This window comes from Pogoniulus pusillus, chromosome 22 (assembly GCF_015220805.1).
Source record: "Pogoniulus pusillus isolate bPogPus1 chromosome 22, bPogPus1.pri, whole genome shotgun sequence".
Lineage (NCBI taxonomy): Eukaryota > Metazoa > Chordata > Aves > Piciformes > Lybiidae > Pogoniulus > Pogoniulus pusillus.
The window spans coordinates 3811596-3838354 of NC_087285.1; the positions used below are offsets into that span (position 1 = coordinate 3811596).

General features: G+C 53.2%; 1 protein-coding gene across 1 annotated transcript in view; it reads right to left on the minus strand.

The window, feature by feature from the left end:
• Positions 1–22973, minus strand: part of CTNNA1 (catenin alpha 1) — a 208911-nt gene extending 185938 nt beyond the window's left edge. Inside the window, exon 1 of the mRNA XM_064161488.1 lies at positions 22843–22973. The gene's annotated coding sequence lies outside the window, so the exon portion shown is untranslated. The remainder of the gene's footprint in view (positions 1–22842) is intronic.
• Between the last annotated feature and the right edge of the window lie 3786 nt (positions 22974–26759).

The following is a 26759-nucleotide window of genomic DNA, read 5'->3' on the forward strand; positions in this document are numbered from 1 at the left end:
CATGCACAGGGCAGGCACTCAAGCCAGGAATCTCATGGCCCAAAGAGCCCAGAGCAGGCAGCGGAAGGGAGCAAGCGACACTGAATCTGAAGTGGTGGCATATATAGAAAGCCACCAGTGCACGAGGAGCTGTGGCTGCCCAGCCTGTGGTTTCATAAGCAGCAGAAAAGCTGCTTAAAACCCAACATTCATCCTCCCACACCCCTTTAGGAACTCATTCTCATCTTCACATCACACCCCCTCGGTACTGGCACAGCCTTCCCCATGGCTGAGTGATTAACCAGATGGGGAAGAGCTGATCCGAGTGGAAGGAAGGAATCCATTTCTGCAGGGTGGGCTGAGATGCCCATCTGGCTCACTGTGCCACCACAGATACCACTGTGAGCAGAACTGACAGTGGCAAGAGGAGATGGCTGCATCAGCTGGCACCAGCAGCAAAGCCTTTCAAGTGGAAGCATGGGGCAAAGTCAGATGTCACAACTAAACTGAGCCTGGTGCCACCGAGAACAAGCAGAGCTGCTGCGGAGAGCAGGATGTGCCCCACTGCATCTAATGCTCAGCCACATGAAGCTCCAACCTCACCCCATGCTCACAGCCCAGCACAGTGACTGCAGACCCTTTGGTGCTGCTCACTGCTGTTGTAGATGGTTCAAGAGTGCTACAACTACATCTCTGCTTGGGCTAAGTGTGCTTGCAGGGACACGAGGGTGGGGAAAGAACAGTTTAAAGTCAAGTCGCTTCCAGCTCACCCTGATGCCTCAAGAACCTTCCCAATTCCCAGCCAACAAACAGCTCCACAAGTAGAGTTATCCCAGGACCATCTGAGCCTTGCTTTATACAAACAATCAAGAGCTCAGAAGCAGCTAAAGCTTAGGAGGAAGTTTGTGCTACACTTTAAGCAAACGCTGCCACAGTCCTACTGCTGCTTTCTCTGCCACACACCTGCTGGGACAAGCACCCACTCGTGTGGTGAGTCACTTGATGGAGTTAAAAGGGCCTCAGAGTAAGCCAGGAGCTGTCAGAAGTACCTTGCCAGGTTACTGCCCTGAAGGAGAAAGTGGGACTGCAGCAGCAGTGCCATGAGCTCTGCCCCAAGCCCACACCCCTGCACAGGTGCCAGCCCTGCTCAGGAGAGGCAGGGCATGGAGCTGAGCAGCAGTCCCACACCACGCTGCAGGTGATGGGTACAATGCCCTTTGCAAAGCCACAACTAAAGGCCAGAGTGTTTTCAACAACTGGTAGTTCAAGGCTCTAGGAAGGCCTTCAGCTGCCCACTTCCAGAACACAGGCATGCAAGTCATTCCCAGACTTTGGGAAGCACAGGAATGCAGCTCTGCAGCTTCTTCCCAGAAGCGTCCTGAGGGCACTAAAGGCTTCCCAAAAAGCCCACCAAGGGCACCACTTCAGCAGCCAGCTCTGCACCCCAGCAGCATGATGGAAGGACCCAGTGCTCATGGTCCTGTTTTTCCAGGCTGCACTCCCACACACCCCCAAAGGCAGTGCTGGCTCTGCCTCAGGCACTACTAAGCCAGCACATTCAACCTGCTCTGTGCCAGGAGATCCTGCACCTCCCAGACTCTGAACTACAGCAAACCTCTTCTGATTGCTCAGTGGAAGACTAAGTGCCCATTTCTTCTGCTGCCACCACCCTGTGCTACTTGAGGAGCCTTTCACATGCCATCTTCTATCAGTCTGCAATTCCCAAGTGCCCTGGCAGGCAGCTTTCCACAAGCTTTCAGCTACACTTGCTGTACTCTTGGTTTCTTCAGGGAAGAGGACATTCAAACTGGTCTCACAAGCACAGCATGGGGCTGACCTGGGCCAGGCTCACAGACCACACAGTGGATTTGAGCATTATGCTATCCAAAATCTGACAAAAGAGCATAGCAGAGAACATTTTATACCTAGAAAGACATTCTCCATGTTAACATCCCTTCTGCTGCCCACCTGGTGGGTCCCCTTTTTGTGCAGCTGATTGTGCCCAGGCATAGAAGAAAACAGGCTTAAGTTGTGCCAGGAGTTTAGGATGGATAAGAGGAAAAATCTGTTTCCTGAAAGAGTGGGCAGGCATTGGAATAGGTTGCCCAGGGAGGTGGAGGAGTCACTCTCTTTAGAGGTGTTCAAGAAGCATGGGGATGTAGTGCTTCAGGAGATAGTTTAGTGGTCAGGGTAGTTGGATTATGGTTTGGCTTGATCTAAAAAGGTCTTTTTCAACCTCAACAATTTTATGTCTACATTATTTTGCAGCTTGATTCTTTCTCTCATAGCTCTTTGGGTAGTCACAGCCAATCTGAAGGCAGATCCTGCCCCCTGCCATGCTTACTGGGGCTCTGGGTACCCTGTGCAATGCCATGAGAGCAGCCCTTATTCCATCACCCAAACCATGAGGATGGCACATGGTGGGGCTCATGGCAAAGACTCAGCTTCAACTTCCAGCTCCTCCATTGCCTAGAAAGGTTGGATCAGATGAGCCTTGGAGCCTATTCCAACCTGGCATTCTGTGTGATTCTCTAAACGCTTCTGCCACATTCAGTAAGCAGCCAAGCCAGAAGAAGCAATTCTGGTTCAGATCAGCCTATTGCTCACTGCTCCAGCTCTGGTTTTGGATGCTTTTCCCTCCGCTGCTCTTGTGGAGAAGGCCTGTAGAGAGGCATCTGAAAGCACTCAGCAGAAAGACTTGCACAGCCACCACCAAATGAACACTCCTCTGTTTAGCAGATCCTCAGGCCTGGCTGCTGAGGTCAGATGCAAGCTTTGTAGCTGTCCCTACCAACAGTGAGGTTTCTAACTCTTCTTCTCCACACCAGTGTTACCTCCTGCCTGTTCCTGAAGCCTGCAGTGTGCCACAGAGAGCCTGTCACCTCTGCAAGCACAACCCAGCCACCAGGGTGTACTCTCACAAACACAGGGCCAGATGAAGCACCACCACGCGTGCCAAAGCGGCGCCTGCTGCCTTCCGCAGCCTCCCCACTGCTGCAAGAGCACAGATCCAAGTCACTCACCTCAGGGCCACAAAGAGGCTCCAGGGGCTGGCACAGAACGAGAGGACACAGCCTCAAGCTATGCCAGGGGAAATTTAGGCTGGAGATGAGGAGAAAGTTCTTCCCTGAGAGAGTCATTGGACACTGGAATGGGCTGCCCGGGGAGGTGGTGGAGTCGCCGTCCCTGGAGCTGTTCAAGGCAGGACTGGACGTGGCACTTGGTGCCATGGTCTGGCCTTGAGCTCTGTGCTAAAGGGTTGGACTTGATGATCTGTGAGGTCTCTTCCAACCTTGGTGATACTGTGATACCTCTGCTGTGAAGATAGGCTAAGGGAACTGGGATTGTTCAGCTTGGAGAAGAGAAGATTCTGGAGGGATCCTAAAGCTGCCTTCCATCACCTGAATGAATCCTACAGGAAGGCTGCAGAGGGACCCTAGAGCTGCCTTCCACTCCTGAAGGGATCCTACAGAAGGCTTCAGATGGTCCCTAGAGCTGCCTTCCACACCTGAAGGGATCCTACAGGAAGGCTGCAGAGGGACCCTAGAGCTGCCTTCCACTCCTGAAGGGATCCTACAGAAGGCTGCAGATGGTCCCTAGAGCTGCCTTCCACTCCTGAAGGGATCCTACAGAAGGCTTCAGATGGTCCCTAGAGCTGCCTTCCACACCTGAAGGGATCCTACAGAAGGCTGCAGATGGTCCCTAGAGCTGCCTTCCACTCTTGAAGGGATCCTACAGAAGGCTTCAGATGGTCCCTAGAGCTGCCTTCCACTCTTGAAGGGATCCTACAGAAGGCTGCAGATGGTCCCTAGAGCTGCCTTCCACACCTGAAGGGATCCTACAGAAGGCTGCAGAGGGACCCCAGAGCTGCCTTCCAACACCTGAAGGGATCCTACAGAAGGCTGCAGAGGGACCCCAGAGCTGCCTTCCATCACCTGAAGGGATCCTACAGGAAGGCTGCAGAGGAACCCTAGAGCTGCCTTCCATCACCTGAAGGGATCCTACAGGAAGGCTGCAGAGGGACCCCAGAGCTGCCTTCCATCATCTGAAGGGATCCTACAGGAAGGCTGCAGATGGTCCCTAGAGCTGCCTTCCACACCTGAATGAATCCTACAGGAAAGCTGCAGAGGGCCCCTAGAGCTGCCTTCCATCACCTGAAGGGATCCTACAGAAGGCTGCAGAGGGACCCCAGAGCTGCCTTCCATCACCTGAAGGGATCCTACAGGAAGGCTGCAGAGGGACCCTAGAGCTGCCTTCCAACACCTGAATGAATCCTACAGGAAGGCTGCAGATGGTCCCTAGAGCTGCCTTCCAACACCTGAATGAATCCTACAGGAGGGCTGCAGAGGGACCCTAGAGCTGCCTTCCACACCTGAATGAATCCTACAGGAAAGCTGCAGAGGGCCCCTAGAGCTGCCTTCCAACACCTGAAGGGATCCTACAGAAGGCTGCAGAGGGACCCCAGAGCTGCCTTCCATCATCTGAAGGGATCCTACAGGAAAGCTGCAGAGGGCCCCTAGAGCTGCCTTCCAACACCTGAAGGGATCCTACAGGAAGGCTGCAGAGGAACCCTAAAGCTGCCTTCCATCATCTGAAGGGATCCTACAGGAAGGCTGCAGATGGTCCCTAGAGCTGCCTTCCACACCTGAATGAATCCTACAGGAAAGCTGCAGAGGGCCCCTAGAGCTGCCTTCCAACACCTGAAGGGATCCTACAGGAAGGCTGCAGAGGAACCCTAAAGCTGCCTTCCATCATCTGAAGGGATCCTACAGGAAGGCTGCAGAGGGACCCTAGAGCTGCCTTCCAACACCTGAAGGGATCCTACAGAAGGCTGCAGATGGTCCCTAGAGCTGCCTTCCATCATCTGAAGGGATCCTACAGGAAGGCTGCAGAGGGACCCCAGAGCTGCCTTCCATCATCTGAAGGGATCCTACAGGAAGGCTGCAGAGGAACCCTAGAGCTGCCTTCCATCACCTGAAGGGATCCTACAGGAAGGCTGCAGAGGGACCCTAGAGCTGCCTTCCATCACCTGAAGGGATCCTACAGGAAGGCTGCAGAGGAACCCTAAAGCTGCCTTCCATCACCTGAAGGGATCCTACAGGAAGGCTGCAGAGGAACCCTAAAGCTGCCTTCCAACACCTGAAGGGATCCTACAGGAAGGCTGCAGAGGTACTTTTTACAAGAGTGTCCACTGATAGCACAAGGGGAAATGGATTTTAACTGAAAGAATACATTTAGATTGGATCTAAAAAAGAAATTCTTCACTACAAGGGTAGCAAGGCTATGAAGTGGATTGCCCAGAGGCTGTGGATGTCCCCTCTCTGGAGATGCTGAAGGCCAGGCTGGATAGGGCCTTGAGTAACCTGGTCTAGTTGAGAGGCATCCCTGCCCGTGGCAGGGAGGTTGGGTTAGATGCTCTCCCAAGTCTCTTCCAGCCTAGCCCATTCTCTGATTTCCATTCCAAAGGCAGGGATGCACTCCAGCACTAGGATTCCACCCCTTTGTGTCACCCTGCCTGTTGTCAAGAGGACAGGAAGCACACTCTGCACAAGCAGCTTCACAGCAGTGTTCCTGGAACCACAGCACTGATTTCCCACCCACAGATAAGCCAGTTTTTGGAGCCACCAGTGCCAACAGGGGCCTCTTGCCTTCAGTTACATAAGCATTAGGCTTGGAGTGTTTTCTTTTTGCCTCAAAGGAGCTAGAAAGGAAGCACACAGCAAGCCAAATGACAGCAAGCAGAGGCAGTTAGTGGTTTATTTATGTCCCACTAAAGCTCCAGTTCATGGATGACATCCTGAAAGAATGCAAGCACCAAACTGCCACTCACAGCCAGTTAAGTGTCCAGATGAATATCCTACTACGTCCCAACAAGCATCCAATTTACTGCTGCATGGTTTGCAGCCACCAAAACTCAAGCTACATAAAGGAGACTGAGAGGGTACCAAGACACTGCTTTAGAGGGGACACACTTCCCTTCTGGAAAAGAGAATCTCCTGCACAACTAAGGTTGATATAGGCTGGATGTTAGGAGGGAGTTCTTCCCAGAGAGAGTGATTGGCATTGGAATGGGCTGCCCAGGGAGGTGGTGGAGGCACCATCCCTGGAGGTGTTCAAGAAAAGCCTGGATGAGGCACTTAGTGCCATGGTCTGGTTGACTGGATAGGGCTGAGTGCTAGGTTGGACTGGATGATCTTGGAGGTCTCTTCCAACCTGGTTGATTCTATGATTCTATGACATGTCACAAAGCAGGGAGCTATTACTCTCAGTAAGAAACCCACTTCCCAACCAACATTATTGGTGCCTTTTCTGTATGCAACCACAACAGGAGATAATCTTGCACTGATTTTGGAAGACAGCTTCCAAACCCAGACTAATTAGTCACCAGGTAATTGCTGCACTTAGGTGTGTGTTCTTTGGATCAGAGCTGTCACACTCCAGCCACCCAGTGTGGCAACACACTTGCACTTAAGCAAGAAGCAACAACTTTCAACTAAGTTATCCCTGTAGCAATGGTGATTTTCAACTCCAGAATCCCAGCCCTACAGTCTCATTTCTCACAGTCAAGTGACCAGGGATAGGGCAACACAAGGGGGCTCAGCAGAGCTCAGGTGAGATAAATATATAGCTGCATTTCAGTATCTGAAAGGGACCTACAGGAAGGATGGAGAGGGACTGTTTAGAAGGGCTTGGAGCGATAGGACAAGGGGCAATGGTTTGAAACTGGAGCAGGAGAGATTTAGGTTGGACATAAGAAGAAAGCACTGCACAATGAGGGTGGAGAGAGACTGGAACAGCTTGCCCAGAGATGCAGTTGAGGCCTCATCCCTGTAGACATTCAAGATCAGACTCACTGTGGCCCTCAGCAGCCTGATCCAGTTGGAGGTGTCCCTGCTGACTGCAGGGGGTTGGACAGGATGCCCTTTGAGGGTCCCTTCCAACCCAATACAACCTGTGAACCTATGTCTGCTGGACCACGTTGATTCCACTACTGAGAACTCTTCCAACCTCAGTGTTTCTTCCCATCCTAGAGGCAGAAAACTGCCTAAAGCTTCCCTAAAATCATCAGGAAAGAATAGAAGTGGCTTACAGCCACTCTCAGAACCACAGGATGCATTTCAGACCCTAGGGTTACAGCCACTGAAGAAGATACAGTCACTGAAGACATAATAACTAGGCTGTGGCTACACCAGCACAGCTTCCAATTACCAACCTGCAGTCAGCAATGAATGCAAGGGGCAAAACTCAATTTGTTAAGAGGTTGCCACAAGGATTCCTCAAAGAAGGGGAAAAAAAAAACACCCCAGCTTTGTTATGAATTAGCCTAGTTTATCTGCTGGCACAAGAATTTGCCACTGCTGCAAAAGCAGTTCTTGCTTAGCTTTGCAAAAACCCCACTGATGGCTGGCAATAAAAGGAGAAGGAAACCTGGGTATTTGAGTGCTGAGGATCAGAATGAAAGCTGCAATAAAAAGTGCCATTTAAGCTAGAGAGTCAGAAATAACCAGAATCTGACCCTGCTCCAACTGCATTTTCATTCCTAAATTGATATGTTGTTATGCAACTCCCTCCCCCCTGCTTTTAGCTGACCACATCTTCCAAATCCAGCCCTTCACTTGAAAGCAGGCAGAAGTACACAGATACTGCAACAGTCTGAGCTGGGCTATGTGCTGTGAAAAAGAGAGAGAGACTCCTCTAATTAAGGGTTTGATGAGACAATTTGCTTAAGCAGAAGTGGACAGTCTTGCATTAAGGGAGATGCAATCCCACAGTCTCCCAACTGCACGCCCAGCCTGTGTAGCAAAACCCCACAGGGCTACAAGAGAGGAGAGTCTGCCACAGGTTCTTCCACTTCCAAAAGCTGCTAAGACAGCAGCACCCACTGAAGCAAGTGAGAAAGTGAGGGTAAAGATCCTCATCAAGGCTGGGCCACCCATCGGACAAGTGCCCAGAGGCTCTCTGTGAAGCCCTCTGCCTCCCCAAAGGGGAAAAAGGGCAACTGGAAGTACTTTAATGACAATAAGAACAATAAAAGGCAGCAGATAAAAATAGACAAAAGCCAATATTGAACCCAACACCCTGATAACAATTGGTCACTGTCATTGCTGTTGCTGTGGCAGAAGTCCCAGACTGGACCATTCCTGCATCAGGAATGGTGTGGTCAGCAGGAGCAGGGAGGCCATTCTGCCCCTGTACTCTGCACTGGTTAGACCACACCTTGAGTCCTGTGTTCAGTTCTGGGCCCCCCAGTTTAGGAGGGACATTGAGATGCTTGAGCGTGTCCAGAGAAGGGCAACGAGGCTGGGGAGAGGCCTTGAGCACAGCCCTACGAGGAGAGGCTGAGGGAGCTGGGATTGGTTAGCCTGGAGAAGAGGAGGCTCAGGGGTGACCTTATTGCTGTCTACAACTACCTGAGGGGTGGCTGTGGCCAGGAGGAGGTTGCTCTCTTCTCTCAGGTGGCCAGCACCAGAACGAGAGGACACAGCCTCAGGCTGTGCCAGGGGAGATTTAGGCTGGAGGTGAGGAGAAAGTTCTTCACTGAGAGAGTCATTGGACACTGGAATGGGCTGCCCGGGGAGGTGGTGGAGTCGCCGTCCCTGGAGCTGTTCAAGGCAGGACTGGACGTGGCACTTGGTGCCATGGTCTGGCCTTGAGCTCTGTGCTAAAGGGTTGGACTTGATGATCTATGAGGTCTCTTCCAACATTGGTGATACTGTGACTCAGCAGCAGATGGGGAATCAGATTCAGGAAGTTGTGGACCAAAACCAAAGGTAGAACAGAAACAGTCCTCCTGGGACAAGGACCAATGAAGCAGAGAAAAGGAGAAGGCAAGTGCTTGACCGTGGCAATCCCTCAGCTTTCTCCTGGAGATGAGGTCTATGGGGCAGAATCCCTTGTCAGTTTAGACTCACCTGAACTGTCCACTTTGCCCCACAGGGACAGCCTTTTACTCTGCACCCCCATATAATACACAAGATTTAACAGAGACCTTTGCAGCAACTCTTCCCACCAGCAGAGTTGCTGCTAGAAGCAGCCTTTGGCTCTGAAAACCTGCCCTGAACTGCTGCAGCAAGTGCTTCAGCAAGCAGAGCCTGAGCTGGGAGCTCTGAACAGAATCAGTTCTAACTCAAAGCAGGACAACTCTTCAAAGTAAGTTTTGTTACTGAAAGTTTCCAGGAGTCATTTAGAATTCCTTTTTCAGTCACTCCCTTTGACTCAGGAACACTGTCAGTCTTACCTAAGCATTAGGAAGCAATAAAACTCCCAAGCAATAAGGGGAAGAATTTCACTCGATGCCCACAGCAACAGCTCACAGCTACAAACAATGGTTTGGTTTCACAAGAGGAGCTGCACCACCACTGCACGCCCCCAGCCAACTCTCAAGTCGCAGCTCCACCAACACACACTGGGAGTGAAGAGAAAAAACACTGCCACAAATGGCAGGGAGAAAAGTGAACATGAAGGTAATGCAGAAGTGTTGTCATGAGGAGTTTAGCAGGTTTTAAGTGACTGCAGTTATCTGGAAGAACATGTAAGGTAGGATGCTCCAGCACACACCTTGGGGAAAGGACCTGGTGGACAACAGGAGGATGATGAGCCAGCAATGTGGCTTTGTGGCCAAGAAGACCAATGGGATCCTGGGGTGAGTTAAGGGGAGTGTAGCCACTAGGTCAAGGCCACATCTGGAGTACTGCATCCTGTTCTGAGCACCCCACTTGAAGGAGGACAGGGGCTTGCTGGAGAGGGTAAAGGGCTGCAAAGATGCTGAGGGGACTGGAACAACTCTGTGATGAGGAAAGACTGAGAATTGGGGCTGCTTAGTTTGGGAAAGAGTAGACTCAAGGGGAATGTCATCAATGCTGATCAATACTTCAAGGCTGGGTGTCAGGATGGGGTCAGGCTTTTTTCAGTGGTGCCCAGTGACAAGGGGTAACAGACCCAATCTGGAACATGAGAAGTTCCATCTCAACGTGAAGAACTTCTTTAAGGGTGATGGAGCCCTGGAGCAAGCTGTCCTCAGAGATGGTGGCATCTTCACCTCTGGAGACATTCCAAACCTGCCTAGATGTGTTCCTGAATGACTTTTCTAGGTGAATGTGCCTTGGCAGGAGGGTTGGACCTGATCTCCAGGGCTGCCTCCTAACCCCCATCATTCTGTGATGTCCTCTCCCCCCCTCAAACTGCAGACACTGAGAAGAGGGCAGAGACTAACAAGAACTCTGCAGCTTCTCCAGGACAGCAAACAAGCACCAATAAAAACACACTGGTGGGACTCATCTTTGGATACTTACCAGAGCTGCAAAGCCACAACCACCTCCTGTCAAGTACCAACACACTAAGGGCACACAGTGGGGCATGGGAACCACAGCTGCCTGGGCAGGGATCCTCTTTGGTCACTGTTGTGGCACATGGATCACAGAATGGTAGGGATTAAGTGGGATCTCCAGAGATCAACTCCACCTCTCTTGCCAAAGCAGGATCACCCAGGCCAGGTGACACAAGAACACACCCAAGCAGGTTTGGAATCTCTCCAGAGAAGGAGACTCCACAACCTCCCTGGGCAGCCTGTTCCAGGGTTCCAGCATCTTCACACCAAAGCAGTTTCTCCTCATTTTGAGGTGGAACTTGCTGTGCTCCAGCTCACACCCCCTGGATGACCAATTAGAGCAACTTCTGGTTAACCATCACCAGTGTCATGGGACCCACCCACGTTCCATAAAAGCAACAGGAAGGAAGCAGAAGGTTGGAGAGGAAGAAGTCACTGCTTGGCTGGCCCTGGTGGAAAACACAGGGCTTTTCAGCTTGGAACACAGCCACTCACTGCGTGGAACCCAGCTTGTATCCCATTCATTTTCTCTCTCCTCACCCCCAGGAACAGGAAACATGACAAAACTACCACACACACACACATAAAAAAAAGACCAAAGAGATGAGCTAAGAAATCCCCTTCAGTTGGCTCTGCACCAGCACCCAGCCTCTGGTTCTGCTGAACACTGTGGCTCTCACACTGCCTTTTCCCTGGGCCCACCATAATATTCTGTTAAACACCATCAAATTCTCTTCACCAGTTCCTGCAAACTAAGCAAAGCAGCTTAAAACACCTGATGCTGAAATACTGATGCCTACAGACCAGAAATTACTCTTTCCTCGAGGTTAGAAGCTTTTAACCATGCACAACTCCTTTGTGTTATTCTGGTTAGCTACAAATAAACCTTCTGGATTTTTGAGTTGGGCTTTCTGCTATTATTTATTGCATCTTTCATTGTTATTTTTTTATCCCTAATCTCACTGGAGAGGGGGAAGGGAAAAAAAGCATCCACACAACGATATTACACTCTTCACTGTACCAGTGGAGAGTGCCAGGGGACATTCAGAATGGATACTGAGGTTGGACTAGATAATCTCTACAGGCCCCTTCCAACCCCTAACATGCTGTAGTTAGTAGAAATGTCTGTGCTGCAGGAGTGGTCAGGCACTGGAATGGGCTGCCCAGGGGGGAGGTGGAGGCCCCATCCCCAAAGGTGTTCAAGAAATGTGGACAAGGCACCTGGGGACATGGTGGGATCAGTTAAAGGTTGGACTTGATGACCTTAAAGGTCTCCTCCTCATCACTAAGTTTGCAGATGACATCAAGATAGGAGCAGCTGTGGAGCTGTTGGAGGATAGAAGAGCCCTGCAGAGGGACTTAGACAGGCTGGATGGGCAGAGGGCAACAGGATGAGATTGAACAAGGCCAAGTGCAGGGTTCTGCACTTTGGCCACAACAACCCCAAGCAGCACTGCAGGCTGGGGACAGAGTGGCTGAGAGCAGCCAGGAGGAAAGGTACCTGGGAGTGCTGGTAGAGAGGAGCTGCAGAGAAGGCAGCAGTGTGCCCAGGTGGGCAGCAGAACCAATGGCATCCTGGGCTGGCTCAGGAGCAGTGTGGGCAGCAGGACAAGGGAGGTTCTTGTGCCCCTGTGCTCAGCACTGCTTGGGCCACAACTTGAGTGCTGTGTCCAGTTCTGGGCTCCTCAAGTCAAGAGAGATGTTGAGGTGCTGGAAGGTGTCCAGAGAAGGGCAGCAAGGCTGAGGAGGGACCTGGAGCACAGCCCTGTGAGGAGAGGCTGAGGGAGCTGGGGGGGTGCAGCCTGCAGAAGAAGAGGCTCAGGGCAGAGCTGATTGCTGTCTGCAGCTACCTGAAGGGAGGCTGTAGCCAGGTGGGGTTGGGCTCTGCTGCCAGGCAACCAGCAACAGAACAGGGGGACACAGCCTCAAGCTGTTCAAGGGCAGGTCTAGGCTGGCTGTTAGGAGGAAGTTGTTGGCAGAGAGAGTGATTGGCATTGGAATGGGCTGCCCAGGGAGGTGGTGGAGTGGCTGTGGCTGGAGGTGTTGAAGCCAAGCCTGGCTGGGGCACTTAGTGCCATGGTCTGGTTGACTGGGCAGGGCTGGGTGCTAGGTTGGGCTGGGTGAGCTTGGAGCTCTCTTCCAATCTGCCTGATTCTATGATTGCAAACAAAGCAGTTCTGTGATACCACACAAAACAAGAGTACTGTGACTGGGGACTGCACCAGCGGTGCAAGTTCTGCAGAGGCACAAATCAGGGCTATGTCTCTTTCCCTAAGAGCCTTCCCCACACCTCTGCTTTCAGCACTGTTTAATCAGTCAGGCAATGTGCTTCCAGCTGTAGGGCAGTGGTTTGTAATCAAACAGCTCCCAGACAGTGGAAGTGGCAACGACTCCAAAGCCATACTCTAGCCAGAAACAGGAACCAGTCCAGAGCCTTCTCACACAGCCAAACCAGCCCTTTGCTTTCTACTCCGGGGGAAAATATGCTGTGTCTTTCACCTTACTTGTACCTGCTCTGAAGCTTTCCAGCACTCAGACAAGTTTCTTAGTGTAAAACAAATGAAGTCCTTGAACTGAGCCTGTTGAACACAGCAGAGAGACAGGTGGTGTGCACCTGCTGACAAACCCACCAGCACCCAGAGCTGAGCAGTGCTGGGCACCAGCCATGAGAGCCCCTGGACAAACCACAGCTCAGAAGTCAGCCCAGGCTCAGGAAGCTCCCAGGCTGCAGCAGCCTGGCACAGCAGCTCAGGCAAGCAATGCTACTCCACTGCCCTCTGCTCATGGCTTTACTGCTTGGTTTATTGTTTGCTTTTAAAGAAAGGGCTTTACACATTGCTTACTACCACAGGAGGGGCAGGATACAGGAAAGGAAGGCCAAACAATTGTGGGGGTCAATAAAAAGAAAGGAGGCAAAAGTCAAAGAGCCTGACCAGGGAAGCAGAAAGGGACACCAGACACCACCCAAGAGCATCCATCACTCCTCTAAGGCATCAAAGGAGTCAGGGCACACTGCCCAGTGTGAAATGCAGTGGGAATGAAAATGACCACCCCCAAGTCCCTGCCTCTTTCCCTCCTCATGGTGTTAACAGCCAGCTTGGCCAAGGGCAACAACTACCTGAAGTCTACAGCTCCCTGAAGGGAGGCTGTAGCCAGGTGGGGTTGGGCTCTGCTGCCAGGCAAGCAGCAACAGAAGAAGGGGACACAGTCTCAAGCTGTGCCAGGGCAAGTCTAGGCTGGATGTTAGGAGGAAGTTGTTGTCAGAGAGAGTGATTGGCATTGGAATGGGCTGCCCAGGGAGGTGGTGGAGTGGCTGTGCCTGGAGGTGTTGAAGCCAAGGCTGGCTGGGGCACTTAGTGCCATGGTCTGGTTGATTGGATAGGCCTGGGTGCTAGGTTGGACTGGATGTGCTTGGAGCTCTCTTCCAACCTGGGTGATTCTAGGATTCTAAAGGGCTGGGACTTAGTGCCTTAGACAAGGGTCACACTACTAAATTTATGGTAACAGAACAACCAAAACCTCTTGATGAGAGTCATGAAGTGCAACAAGGACAAGTGTAGAGTCCTACACCTGGGGAAAAATAACCCCCTGCACCAGTACAAGTAAGGGGGTGACCTGGAAAGCAGCTCTGCAGAGGAGGACTTGGGAGTGCTGGGGTAAAACAAGCTCACCACGAGCCAGCAGTGTGCCCTCTTGGCCAGGAAGGTGAATGGGGTCAGGGTGTTAAGAAGAGTGTGGCCAGCAGATTAAAGGAGGTTCTTCCCCTCTGCCCTAGTGAGGCCACGTCTGCAACACTGGGTCCAGTTCAAGAGAGACGGGGAACTACTGGACAGAACCCAGAGGAGGCTACAAAGCTGCTGAGGGGCCTGGAGCATCTGTGAGGGGGAAAAGGCTGAGAGCTCTGGGACTGAGACCCTGGGGAAGAGCAGCCTAAGAAAAAATATTCTCAATACTCAGCAAGAGGTAAAGGGTGAGGGGCAAGAGGATGGGGCCAGGCTCTTGGCAGCAGAGCCCAGGGATGGGACAAGGGACAACAGGCACAAACTGGGAGACAGGAGGTTTCAGAACAAACTTCCTCTGTGTGAGGGTGCTGGAGCCCTGGTGCAGGCTGCTCAGAAAGGTTGTGGAGTCTCCTTCTTTGGAGACTCCAACCCACTGTGATCCTAGGCAAGCTGCTTTGAGTGCCCTGCTTTAGCAGGGGGGCTGGACTGGATGATCTCCAGAGGTTCCTTCCAATCCCCACTATACTGAAATTCCATGAGCCAGGATGCTAGGCTGGATGGGCCTTTCAGCTTCACTAACCAGATCCCATGAAGTCCCCTGTGCATCACTTCAGGTCACTGTTCAACTTTCCACCCTAAAAATGCAATTATTTATTCATTTAGAAGATGCTCAGGCTCTGAAACACCTGGACACCAGGCATGGGTTGAGATTAACTCGATAGCAAATTGTACATGAGTTTTATATGAGACTTGTCACCTGAACACATGTCCAGAGTCCATCATGAATTATCCAAGATCATGAACAACTCTTCAACAAGATTCAGTAGCTCTTTAAGTCATGCTGAAGGAAATTAGGGCTGCAAGGATATCCTAGAAGCACACACTCAAAAAGCAAGCAAGTGAAGCCCAGGCAGCTTATACATCTTGATTAGCTGTGCTCACACACAGCAACAGCTGCTTGCACCTTCTTGCTTCTCAGCCTACCACCAGCTCTGTCCTCTCCTATTCAGCTGCAGTGCTCCCAAATTTGTTCCTCTAGTCAATTAAGGAAACCATTTACCCATCTGGGGCTCCAGCTGAAGATGTCAAGAGCACTTTACAAAGATGAATACTGACCTGCTGGGTGTTAGGTAGGTTAAACACCGTTTTATAGGCACACAGCTCAGCCTTGTTTACATGACAAATTACACTGACCCCTTTGGCTACACAAAGCTATATTGCTCCTGCAGCCCCTGTGCAGAACGTTTATTAAAGTGCATCTTCTGGGCTCTGTCTGTACCACCCTGAAAGAGACACAGGAAGCCCTAGGTCTGCAGAGATGTTACCAAGGAAAGCAAGCAGAATGAAAACAGAACAAGCACTCTGTGAGCCCTAGGGGAGTGGGAAAAGCAGGGGAAGGAGAGGGGAAACACTCCATGTGCCATCAAGTTCCTGCCCTCATATATTCTTACTAACTTATTAATTGAAAAGAATCACAGCTATGATATCCTTCACATCAGGAATGGGCTGACCAGAGAGGTTGTGGAGCCTCCTTCTCTGGACATGTTCCTGTTTCACCTGCTCTAGGTGATCCTATCCTGACAGGGGGCACAGACTAGATCATAGAATCAACCATTTTGGAAGAGAGCTCCAAGCTCATCCAGCCCAACCTAGCACCCAGCCCTGGCCAACCAACCAGACCATGGCACTAAGAGCCCCAGCCAGGCTTGGCTTCAACACCTCCAGCCACAGCAACTCCACCACCTCCCTGGGCAGCCCATCCCAGTGCCAATCACTCTCTCTGACAACAACTTCCTCCTAACAGCCAGCCCAGTCCTGCCCTGCCACAACTTGAGGCTGTGTCCCCTTCTTCTGTTGCTGGCTGCCTGGCAGCAGAGCCCAACCCCACCTAGCTACAGCCTCCCTGCAGGCAGCAATCAGCTCTGCCCTGAGCCTCCTCTGCTGCAGGCTGCACCCCCCCAGCTCCCTCAGCCTCTCCTCACAGGGCTGTGCTCCAGGCCCCTCCCCAGCCTTGCTGCCCTTCTCTCAACACCTTCCAGCACCTCAACATCTCTCTTGACTTGAGGAGCCCAGAACTGGACACAGCACTCAAGGTGTGGCCTGAGCAGTGCTGAGCACAGGGGCACAAGAACCTCCCTTGTCCTGCTGCCCACACTGCTCCTGAGCCAGCCCAGGATGCCATTGGCTCTGCTGCCCACCTGGGCACACTGCTGCCTCCTCTGCAGCTCCTCTCTGCCACCACCCCCCAGGTCCCTCTCTGCCTGGCTGCTCTCAGCCACTCTGTTCCCAGCCTGTAGTGCTGCTTGGGGTTGTGGCCAAAGTGCAGAACCATGCACTTGGCCTTGTTACATCTCATCCCATTGGCCTCTGCCCACTCATCCAGCCTGGCCAGGTCCCTCTGCAGGGCTCTCCTACCCTCCAACAGATCAACACCTGCTCCTAGATGACCTTTTGAGATCCCTTCCAACCCCTAACCTTCTGTGATCTGCTTTTCCATCCACAGGTGCCTGAACTCAAAGCCTTTCAAAAGGGATTCTCAGGCACCTCAATGAGTAACCAAGTGGCTGTCTTTTAAGTTAGGAGTTTAATAGAAAAAATCTGGGGGAGAATTTCCCTTTGCAACCTGTGCTGGGTTAGATCTGCCCATTTAATCATTCCCATCACTTCCTAAGGCACAGGGAAAAGGTTACTGCTCTCCAGACTCACCAGAGCTGTTTATAAGGTCATGTCAAAGGACCAGCAGATGTTTTCAGTAGTCCATCTGAGATTAACCAACAAAACCATGGAATCAGGTTCAGAGAAAAGGTGGCTGGCTCTTTAAATGTGACAGCCAAGGAGGAACTATGAATCATATTTATGCATCAGCTTTGCCAACAGAAGAGTGTACACTAGCCCATGGTGTTCACACCCATTCTCACTCTGCCTGGAAGATAACCACTCTCAGCCTTCCAAGGAGAAAGGTCCCCACAGGTGATTGCACAGACTGCATTCCTCTGCAACTCCTTCACCTCCACTAATCCATCTGCACCCACCTCTGTTTGTGGCCCAGCAGGTCACCCTCAACCTTTGCCTTCTTCCCTCCTCCAGCAAGCCTGCTGCTGTACAGTTTTGTGGCAGGCTCTATTTTAAGTCTGATATGCTGGATTAAAATAGTACAGAGTTAAAAGTAGTAATTATCCAACATCTGCACTTGCTCTACAGCTGCAACTCTGCTGTTTAACCAGCACATGAGCTGCAAACTCACTCCAGATTAGCTGTAACACTGACTCAGGGTGAACTCCCACAGCAGGGAGGGATCCAGCTCCTCAAGGTTATACACACTGAAAATTCACAGATTCACAGAATGGTTTGGCTTGGAAGGAACATTGAAGATCACCCAGTTCCAACTCCCCTGCCGTGGGCAGAGACACCTTCCACTAACACCAGGTTGCTCAAGGTCTCATCCAACCTGACCTTGAGCACCACTAGGGAGTGGGAATCCACAGCCTCCCTGGGCAACCTTCACCACCCTCACTGGAAAGAATTTCCTCCTCATCTTCAGTCTCAGTCTCCCATCTTCCAGCTCAAAGCCATTGTCCCTCATCCCATCACTACAAGCCCTTGTCAAAAGTCCCTCTCCAGCAATCCTATAGCCCCCTCCAGGTGCTAGAAGGCTGCTCCAAGGTCTCCCCTGAACCTCTTCTCCAGATTGAGCAGCCCCAACTGTCTCAGCCTGTCCCCACAGGGGAGGTTCTCCAGCCCTCTGATCATGTTAAAATCAGTCACAGAATGGATCAGGTTGGAAGAGAGCTCCAAGCTCATCCAGCCCAACCTAGCACCCAGCCCTAGCCAGTCAACCAGACCATGGCACTAAGTGTCCCAGCCAGGCTTGGCTTCAACACCTCCAGCCACAGCCACTCCACCACCTCCCTGGGCAGCCCATTCCAATGCCAATCACTCTCTCTGCCAGGAGCTTCCTCCTAACAGCCAGCCTAGACCTCCCCTGGCACAGCTTGAGGCTGTGTCCCCTTCTTCTGTTGCTTAGTGGCCTCCTCTGGACCCACTCCAACAATTCCATGTCCTCCTTCTGCTGGGGGCCCCAGCACTGCAGGTGATGTGAATGGCTTCTACTGGAAGCCACTCCAGTAGAAAACAAGAGGCATTTAGCACATGGTGGGATGACCTTCCCAACATGTGTGCCAGTGTGAGCCTGGCTGGGATACTCTGGTGAGAGGAATCAGCTGGCAGGCTGTGAAAAGGAAGCAGTGGTGATGTCTGCTGCACTCACAGGCTTGCTGAGATGCATAAGAACAAGAACACAAACACAGGTAACAGAGTCTCTCTCTGGGCTTTTGGGGCTGGATGAACTCCTCCCTCCCTAGCTTGCTGCCTGACTAATCCTTCTGCTTCCTAACCCCCCTGGCCGACCCTCCAAACTCACCTTGAATGCAAGGCAAAGTCTGGGGTAAGGTAGAAGAGTGGGAAGAAGGTGGAAGGGTGGTTGGGAGCCCCTCCTGGGGGCTCTGGTTTCTGAGAGGGCTGCTGTGTTTCTGTACTGCTTTATAACAGATCTATTGCTGTATATACTGTAACTATCTGCTTGTATCTTGTGCTAAGCTGCCAATATAAAGCTTCAATTTCCAGATCAAGTGAGATAGTCTGGGTGGTTTTTCTTAGGTGTGATGTTTGGGTGCTACCCACCCCTGCACAGCAGCCCACACAAGTCTCAGTCCTTCCTCACAGATGTCCAAGACCCCAAATCAATCCTGGGGACTCTGGTTTCTGGGAGAGCTGCTGTCTGTATTGCTTTTTAACAGATACTTCTGTATGTATTGTAACTGTCTGCTTGTATCTTGTGCTAAGCTGTAAATGCAAAGCTTCATCCTTTCAATTCACAACAGCTGAGTCTCATCTGGGTGATTTTCTTCAGTGTGGGGGCGGGCAGGTAACACCCAAACCATCACAACATGGCACTGGCCTAACAACATCATCTTTACCCTCTTACTGATCATGTTTCCCTTAGTGTCCAGCAGAGCCAAGAGACATCAGCAAGCCTGGATAGAGCAAATCCTTTCACAGACATACAGCCCACCTGCCTTCCTATCCACCTATGAGCAGCCCTGTTCTGCTGCTAAACATTTAACTAATCCTCTGCATAAGAGAAGCAATTTAGCATTCAAATAGTGGATATATTCATTTCAAGGAAGCCCTAAGCCCCCACTAAAGCACATTTCCAGCTCCAGTATTTCCACTGATGTCAATTCTTCCCCTAAGATCACTTTCTCCATCTTACAGCTGCAGCAGGCAGATATTCACACTGCTGCAAAAGAAAACCCACCACCAATTACTTTCCTATTACATCTTTCAGTTCACTCTATCAGACCAATGGAGGCCCTACAAAGAAGCTGCACATTAATGTCTGCCATCACCCCTTGTCAGCACAGAAATGCTGATGCTTCACAAAGCCTGGGAATTTATGGTGGGTAAATATTTACGTTGGGATTTTAAATCGTGGGTTTGGAGGGGGAATTCTAATCCCTGCCTGCTGTGCTTCCCCCCCTGCCACCTTGCATCAACTTTTAATCTCTGATGCAGAAGCCTATTATTAGAGCTGGCTGATAAAATCCAAAGGCTGGAGGCATGTTGTTTAGGATAGAAAAGGTTAGGGCAACAGGTTTGAGAACACCTAACAAACCTCGGTCATTTTTCTCTTAAGTGAAGAAGAAAAAGCCACCACCACCAACACCCATTTCCTTGATGCCTCAAAAAACAGTTTCTCTGTAAAGAAAGAGTGACTCAACACAAAGCTATGCCCTTTCTAAACAAAGGTTCGGTTCAGCAGGGAGAAACAAGTCCTAGGTGGTGGTAGCTGTGTGGTGCAGCAGCCAGGATGGAGGGCAGGATCCATCCAGAGGCACCTGGACAGGCTGCAGAGGTGGGCACAAGCCAAGCTCAGGAGGTGCAACAAGACCAAGGGCGAGGTCCTGCAGCTGGGTGGAGGCAATGCCAAGCACCAATGCAGGCTGGGCAGTGAGTGGCTGGAGAGCAGCCCTGAGGAGAGGGACTTGGGGGTGCTGCTGGAGGAGAAGCTCAGCAGGAGCCAGCAGTGTGCACTTGCAGCCCAGAGAGCCAAGCAGAGCCTGGGCTGCAGCAACAGAAGTGTGGCCAGCAGGGCCAGGGAGGGGATTTGCCTCCTCTACGGTGCTCTGCTGGAGTCCTGCAGCCAGTTCTGGAGCCCCTGGCACAAGAGGGCTGTGGAGATGCTGGAGAGTGTCCAGAGCAGGGCCAGGAGGATGCTCAGAGGCTGCAGCAGCTCTGCTGTGAGCACAGCCTGAAAGAGTTGGGGCTGTGCAGACTGCAGCAGACGAGGTTCCCTGGTGACCATCTTGTGGCCTTCCAGCATCTGAAGGGGGCTACAAAAAAGCTGGGAAGGGACTTTTGAGGCTGTGAGGGAGTGGCAGGAGTGGGGGAAATGGAGCAAAGGTGGAGGTGGGGAGAGTGAGGCTGGAGGTGAGGAGGAAGTTGCTGAGCAGGAGAGTGGTGAGAGGCTGGAATGGGTTGCCCAGGGAGGTGGTTGAGGCCCCATGGCTGGAGGTGTTTGAGGCCAGGCTGATCTCGGGTAGGGTGCCCCTGCCCATGGCAGGGGGATTGGAACTAGATGATCCTTGTGGTGCCTTCCAATCCCAACTCTGATACGCTTACACCTGGCCTTAGCACTCCAAGACAGACCAAGGGGTACCTAAAAGACTCACCGGACAGCAAACCGGACTTCACCTCCCTTTAAAACACAAACCTGCTTACAAACCAACTCGAGAAAAAAAAAACACCCACCCCACACACAGCCCCACAGCCTGCAGCTGGGCTTGAAAGCACTGCAAGCTTGCTCTTAGGCTCTGGCAGGCAACTGCACCCTTTCGGTAACTCGCATCCTCAGGCCTCTCTCACAGTCTCACAGTATCATCAGGGTTGGAAGAGACCTCACAGATCATCAAGTCCAACCCTTTAGCACAGAGCTCAAGGCCAGACCATGGCACCAAGTGCCACGTCCAATCTTGCCTTGAACAGCTCCAGGGATGGCGACTCCACCACCTCCCCGGGCAGCCCATTCCAGTGTCCAATGACTCTCTCAGGGAAGAACTTTCTCCTCACCTCCAGCCTAAATCTCCCCTGGCACAGCCTGAGGCTGTGTCCTCTCCTTCTGGTGCTGGCCACCTGAGAGAAGAGAGCAACCTCCTCCTGGCCACAACCACCCTTCAGGTAGTTGCAGACAGCAATAAGGTCTGCCCTGAGCCTCCTCTTCTCCAGGCTAAACAACCCCAGCTCCCTCAGCCTCTCCTCGTAGGGCTGTGCTCAAGGCCTCTCCCCAGCCTCATCGCCCTTCTCTGGACACGCTCAAGCATCTCAATGTCCCTCCTAAACTGGGGGGCCCAGAACTGAACACAGCACTCAAGGTGTGGTCTAACCAGTGCAGAGCACAGGGGCAGAATGACCTCCCTGCTCCTGCTGGCCACACCATTCCTGATGCAGGCCAGGATGCCACTGGCTCTCTTGGCCACCTGGGCACACTGCTGGCTCATGTTCAGGCAGGTATCAATCAGCACCCCCAGGTCCCTCTCTGTCTGGCTGCTCTCAGCCACTCTGACCCCAGCCTGTATCTCTGCATGGGGTTGTTGTGGCCTCTCTCACCTCCCCCCTTCCCCACTCCCAGGGCAGGAAAACCGCAGGAAACCAGCACCAGGAGAGCCTCAGCACAGAAACAAAAGACAAAGTAAAACAACACCACCACGCACAAAAAAAAAAGAAGGGTGGAGGTTGGGGGGGAAGAGCTCCCAGACCGGTTCAATACAGATAACCCAGACAGTGCTTTAGGTCACAGCTGCGAACGCTGCAATGAGGACAGGGTCATGGAGGCTCGGACCCCAGAGCGGGTGGGTGCGAACGATCGATCCTTCTCGCCACGAATTACTCAGCCGCCTCCCGGGCAGGGCAGGCCGAGGGCAGAGAGAGAGAGAGAGAGAGAATGAGCGCTGATCACACCCAGTTCCTCAGCGAACTTTCCTGCCAACTTCCAGCCCGGAGGACCCCACGTGTTGGCGCAGCATGGGCGGCGAAGCGAAGCCTGCCGACACCCACTGCACGCTGACCTCCCCCACCACCACCGCAGGCGGCGGGGACAAGGGTCATGCCCCAACGGGCGGCTGAAGCGGGGACCTGCCCTGCTTCTTCGGCTGTGAGAAGCGGCAGGGAGCTTCTTTGCAGCCAAGGAGCAGCGCTCGCCTGGTTGCGCGCTCCCAGACTAGAGGTGGGCGCCACAAAACGAGCCAGAGCCCAGCCCAGGCGAGGAGGCGGCGGGGAGCGCCCAGCCGGCACAGGCTGGGGCTGAGCATTCAACCAGCGACGCCACCGCGACTGCACCGCCCCGGCAGCTCGGGGGGAGCGAGAGGGGAAGGAGGAGCGCAGCGGGGCCAGCACTGACTCCCGGTGCTTCCCGGGCCCTCGGCCGGAGCGCGGCGCCGGGGCGGCCCCGCCGGGCTCTGCCCGGTTGCGCGGGGAGGAGCCTCTCCGCACGGCCCCGCCGCCACCGAAACTTCTCCAGGAGCCGGGCTGGCCTGGCTCGCTTCCTCCAGAAAACACCGCGCCCCAACGCAAAACGCACCGGGCACCCGCACCCGCACCGGCCCGGCCAGCGCGGCCTCCCAGCGGCCCAGGCCCGCGCCCCGCCGGCGGCAGCAGCGCGGCCCGGCCCGGCCCGCTCCGCCCCGCTCCGCCGGCAGGGCCCCCCCGCGCCAAACTTTCCAAGTGCCGGGGACCGAACGCGCCGCCCCGCAACTTTACCGGGAGGCTGCAGGATCACCGCGCCGCCGGCCGCCCGCCTCGCCCCGGCCGCTTTGTCTCTCTCTCGCTCCCGACGCCGCTCCCGTCCCGCGGAGCGAATCGGCTCTTCCGGGCGCCTCCCCCGCCCTGCCCGGCCCGGCCCGGCCCGGCCGCTCTTCCCGGCGCCGCCCGCCGCGCCGCCCCCGCGCCCTTCCCGCCCCCGCCCGCCGCCAGGTGAGGGCCGGCAGCCGCCCGCCCGGGGGGCCGCGGGCCCCGCAGGGCAGAGGGAGCGCCCCGCAGAGCCAGCCTGTCCTGCGCAGAGCCCCGCGGTGCGGGCAGCGGGGGCAGGGAAAGGGTTCTGCGCCGCTGCTCTGCTCAGCGCTGGGGCCAGCTCTGGAGTCCTCAGCACAGACAGGGACCTGTTGGAGCAGGGCCAGAGGAGGCCGCAGCAGGGCTGGCAGGGCTCTGCTGTGAGGCCAGGCTGGGAGAGTTTGGCTTGTTCGGCCTGGAGAAGGGAAGGCTCCAGGGAGACCTTCTGCTGGCCTTGCGGTGCTTCAAGAGGCTGATCAGAAAGCTGGGGACTGAGTTTTAGCAAGGCCTGTCACAGTATCACAGTATCACAGTATTATCAGAGTTGGAAGAGACCTCACAGATCATCAAGTCCAACTCTTTACCACAGAGCTCAAGGCCAGACCATAGCACCAAGTGCCACGTCCAGTCCTGCCTTGAACAGCTCCAGGGACGGCGACTCCACCACCTCCCCGGGCAGCCCATTCCAGTGTCCAATGACTCTCTCAGTGAAGAACTTTCTCCTCACCTCCAGCCTAAATCTCCCCTGGAACAGCCTGAGGCTGTGTCCTCTCGTTCTGGTGCTGGCCACCTGAGAGAAGAGAGCAACCTCCTCCTGGCCACAACCACCCCTCAGGTAGTTGCAGACAGCAATAAGGTCTCCCCTGAGCCTCCTCTTCTCCAGGCTAACCAATCCCAGCTCCCTCAGCCTCTCCTCGTAGGGCTGTGCTCAAGGCCTCTCCCCAGCCTCGTCGCCCTTCTCTGGACACGCTCAAGCATCTCAATGTCCCTCCTAAACTGGGGGGCCCAGAACTGAACACAGCACTCAAGGTGTGGTCTAACCAGTGCAGAGTCCAGGGGCAGAATGACCTCCCTGCTCCTGCTGGCCACACCATTCCTGATGCAGGCCAGGATGTCGCGACAGGACAAGGGGCAATGGTTTGAACTAAAAGAGGAAGATTTCGATTGGAGAGGGAGAAGAAATGTTTGACACTGAGGGTGGTGAGAGCCTGTCCCAGGTTGCCCTGAAGGGTGGGAAATGCCCCATGCCTGGAACCATCCCAGGTCAGGTTGTTTGGGGCTGTGAGCATCCTGCCCTAGTCACAGGGGGGGACTGGACTAGATGACATTTAAAGGTCCCTTCCCATAGCAACCATTCTGGGACACCTGGTGGGTGTGAAGGAGGTGGAATCTCAGCTTGCTACCTCTTGGGTTTTGCAAACTGGTGTTTGAAAACTTCAAATCCATCAACCTTCTTGAGAGGTTTTAGGCAAAGCCTCCTTTTCATGCCTCTGTCTGCTAGTGTGAGCCTGGCTGGGACACTTTGGTGAGAGGAATTAGCTGGCAGGCTGTGAAAAGGAAGCAGTGGTGATGTCTGCTGCACTCACAGGCTTGCTGAGATGGGTAAGAACAAGAACACAAACACAGGTAACAGAGTCTCTCTCTGGGCTTTTGGGGTTGAATGAACTCCTCCCTCCCTAGCTTGCTGCCTGCCTAATCCTTCTGCTTCCTAACCCTCCTGGCCGACCCTCCGAACTCTCCTTGAATGCAAGGCAAAGACTGGGGTAAGGTAGAGGAGTGGGAAGTTGGAAGGGTAGTTGGGAGCCCCTCCTGGGGGCTCTGGTTTCTGGGAGGGCTGCTGTGTTTCTGTACTGCTTTATAACAGATCTATTGCTGTATGTACTGTAACTATCTGCTTGTATCTTGTGCTTCATTCAACTTCCAGAGCTGCTGAGGGCTGGAGCACCTCTCCTGTGAGGACAGACTGGTAGACGTGGGACTGCGCAGGCTGGAGCAGAGGAGGCTCCCAGGTGACCTTCTTGTGGCTTTCCAGGATCTGAAGGGAGCTACAAAAAAGCTGGGGAGGGACTTTTGAGGCTGCCAGGGAGTGTCAGGAGTGGGGGGAATGGAGCAAAGCTGGAGCTGGGGAGAGTGAGACTGGAAGTGAGGAGGAAGTTGTTGAGCAGGAGAGAGGTGAGAGGCTGGAATGGGCTGCCCAGGGAGGTGGTTGAGGCCTCATGGCTGGAGGTGTTTAAGGCCAGGCTGGCTGAGGCTGTGTGCAGCCTGCTCTAGGGTAGGGTGTCCCTGGGCATGGCAGGGGGTTTGGAACTGGCTGCTCCTTATGGTCCCTTCCAACCCTGATTCTATGAATCTATGACTCTATGATTCTATGATTCTAGATCTTCAAGTCCAGGAGCAACCTGTTCTAGTGGCAGGTGTCCCTGGGCATGGCAGGGAGGTTGGAAGTGGCTGCTCCTTGTGGTCCCTTCCCACCCTGACTGATTCTATGAGTCTAGTCTGGGTGATTTTCTTAAGTGTGAGAGGGGCAGGTAACACCCAAACCACCACACTATGCCTCCAACAAGGAGAGCAGAGGGGAGAAGAAATCCCAGAAGTACAAGCAGGGCCACCAGGGCCTCTCTCAGACAAGAGGGAGGTTTGGAGGACCTTCCCAGAGGTATGTGTGCAGAGGGGGGAAGAGTTGTCTTTAGGAGGCAATTTGCTTCAGAGGTTTCTTTGCAAAGCCTCAGCAAGCCTCTGATGTGAGAGTGACCATTTTTATCCCACAACCAATTACTCTGGGATCTTTTGTGTTGTGTTTTGAGGAGGTTTTTAATACAGATGTCTCTTACAGAGCTTACATTTGTACTGGATTGGAAGAACAACTGAATAAATTTAATGCCTTTCATGAATCATTTGCCAGCACTTCTGAGACATCTGAATCTACTTCACTCCATCCTTTGATATTAAGCAAAAGAGAGGGAGCTTGGGCAGCCTCCCAGGGAGGTTCACTCAAGGTAGGTGATTTAAGCCAAGGCAGACAGACAGCCCATGCAGATTCCCAAGGTGGCTGTCCCCCGTGTCACTGTCACAGCGAAAGGCACAGCAGGTTCATGGAATCAGAGAATGAATTAGGTTGGAAGGGACATCAGAGATCCAACTCCCCTGCCATGGGCAGGGATGACACTTAACCAGACTTGGTTGCCCAAGGCCTCATCCAGCCTGGCCTTGAACACCTCCAGGGAGGGAGCACCTATGACCTCTCTGGGCAACCTGTTCCAGTGTCTCACCACCCTCATACTGAAGAGCTTCTTCCTAAAATCCAGTCTAAACCTACTCTCTTTCAGCTTCAAACCATTCCCCCTTGTCCTGTCACTAGACACCCTTATGAAAAGTCACTCTCCAGCCTTCCTGAAGGTTTCTTCATGTCCTAGAAGGCAGCTCTGAGGTGCCCCTGGAGTCTTCTCAGTTCCCTCAGCCTATCCTTATAGATTAGGTGCTGCAGCCCTTGGGTCATCTTTGTGTCTCTCCCCTGGACTCGCTCCAACAGTTCCATGTGTCCTTCTTATGAGGACACCAGACCATGACTCTACTCCTAGTCCTGGATCAACAGAGGCTGAGAGACCTGGGGCTCTTTAGTCTGGAGAAGAGAAGACTTAGAGGGGATTTGATAGATGTTTATAAGTATCTGAAGGCTGCCAGGATAGGGGGGACAGGCTCTGCTCACTGCTCCCTGGGACAGGACAAGGAGCAATGTGTGTAAGTTGCAGCAAAAGAGGTTCCACCTCAATAGAAGAGAGAACTTCTTGACTGGAAGGGTCCCAGAGCACTGGCACAGGCTGCCCAGGAAGAGAGGTTGTGGAGTCTCC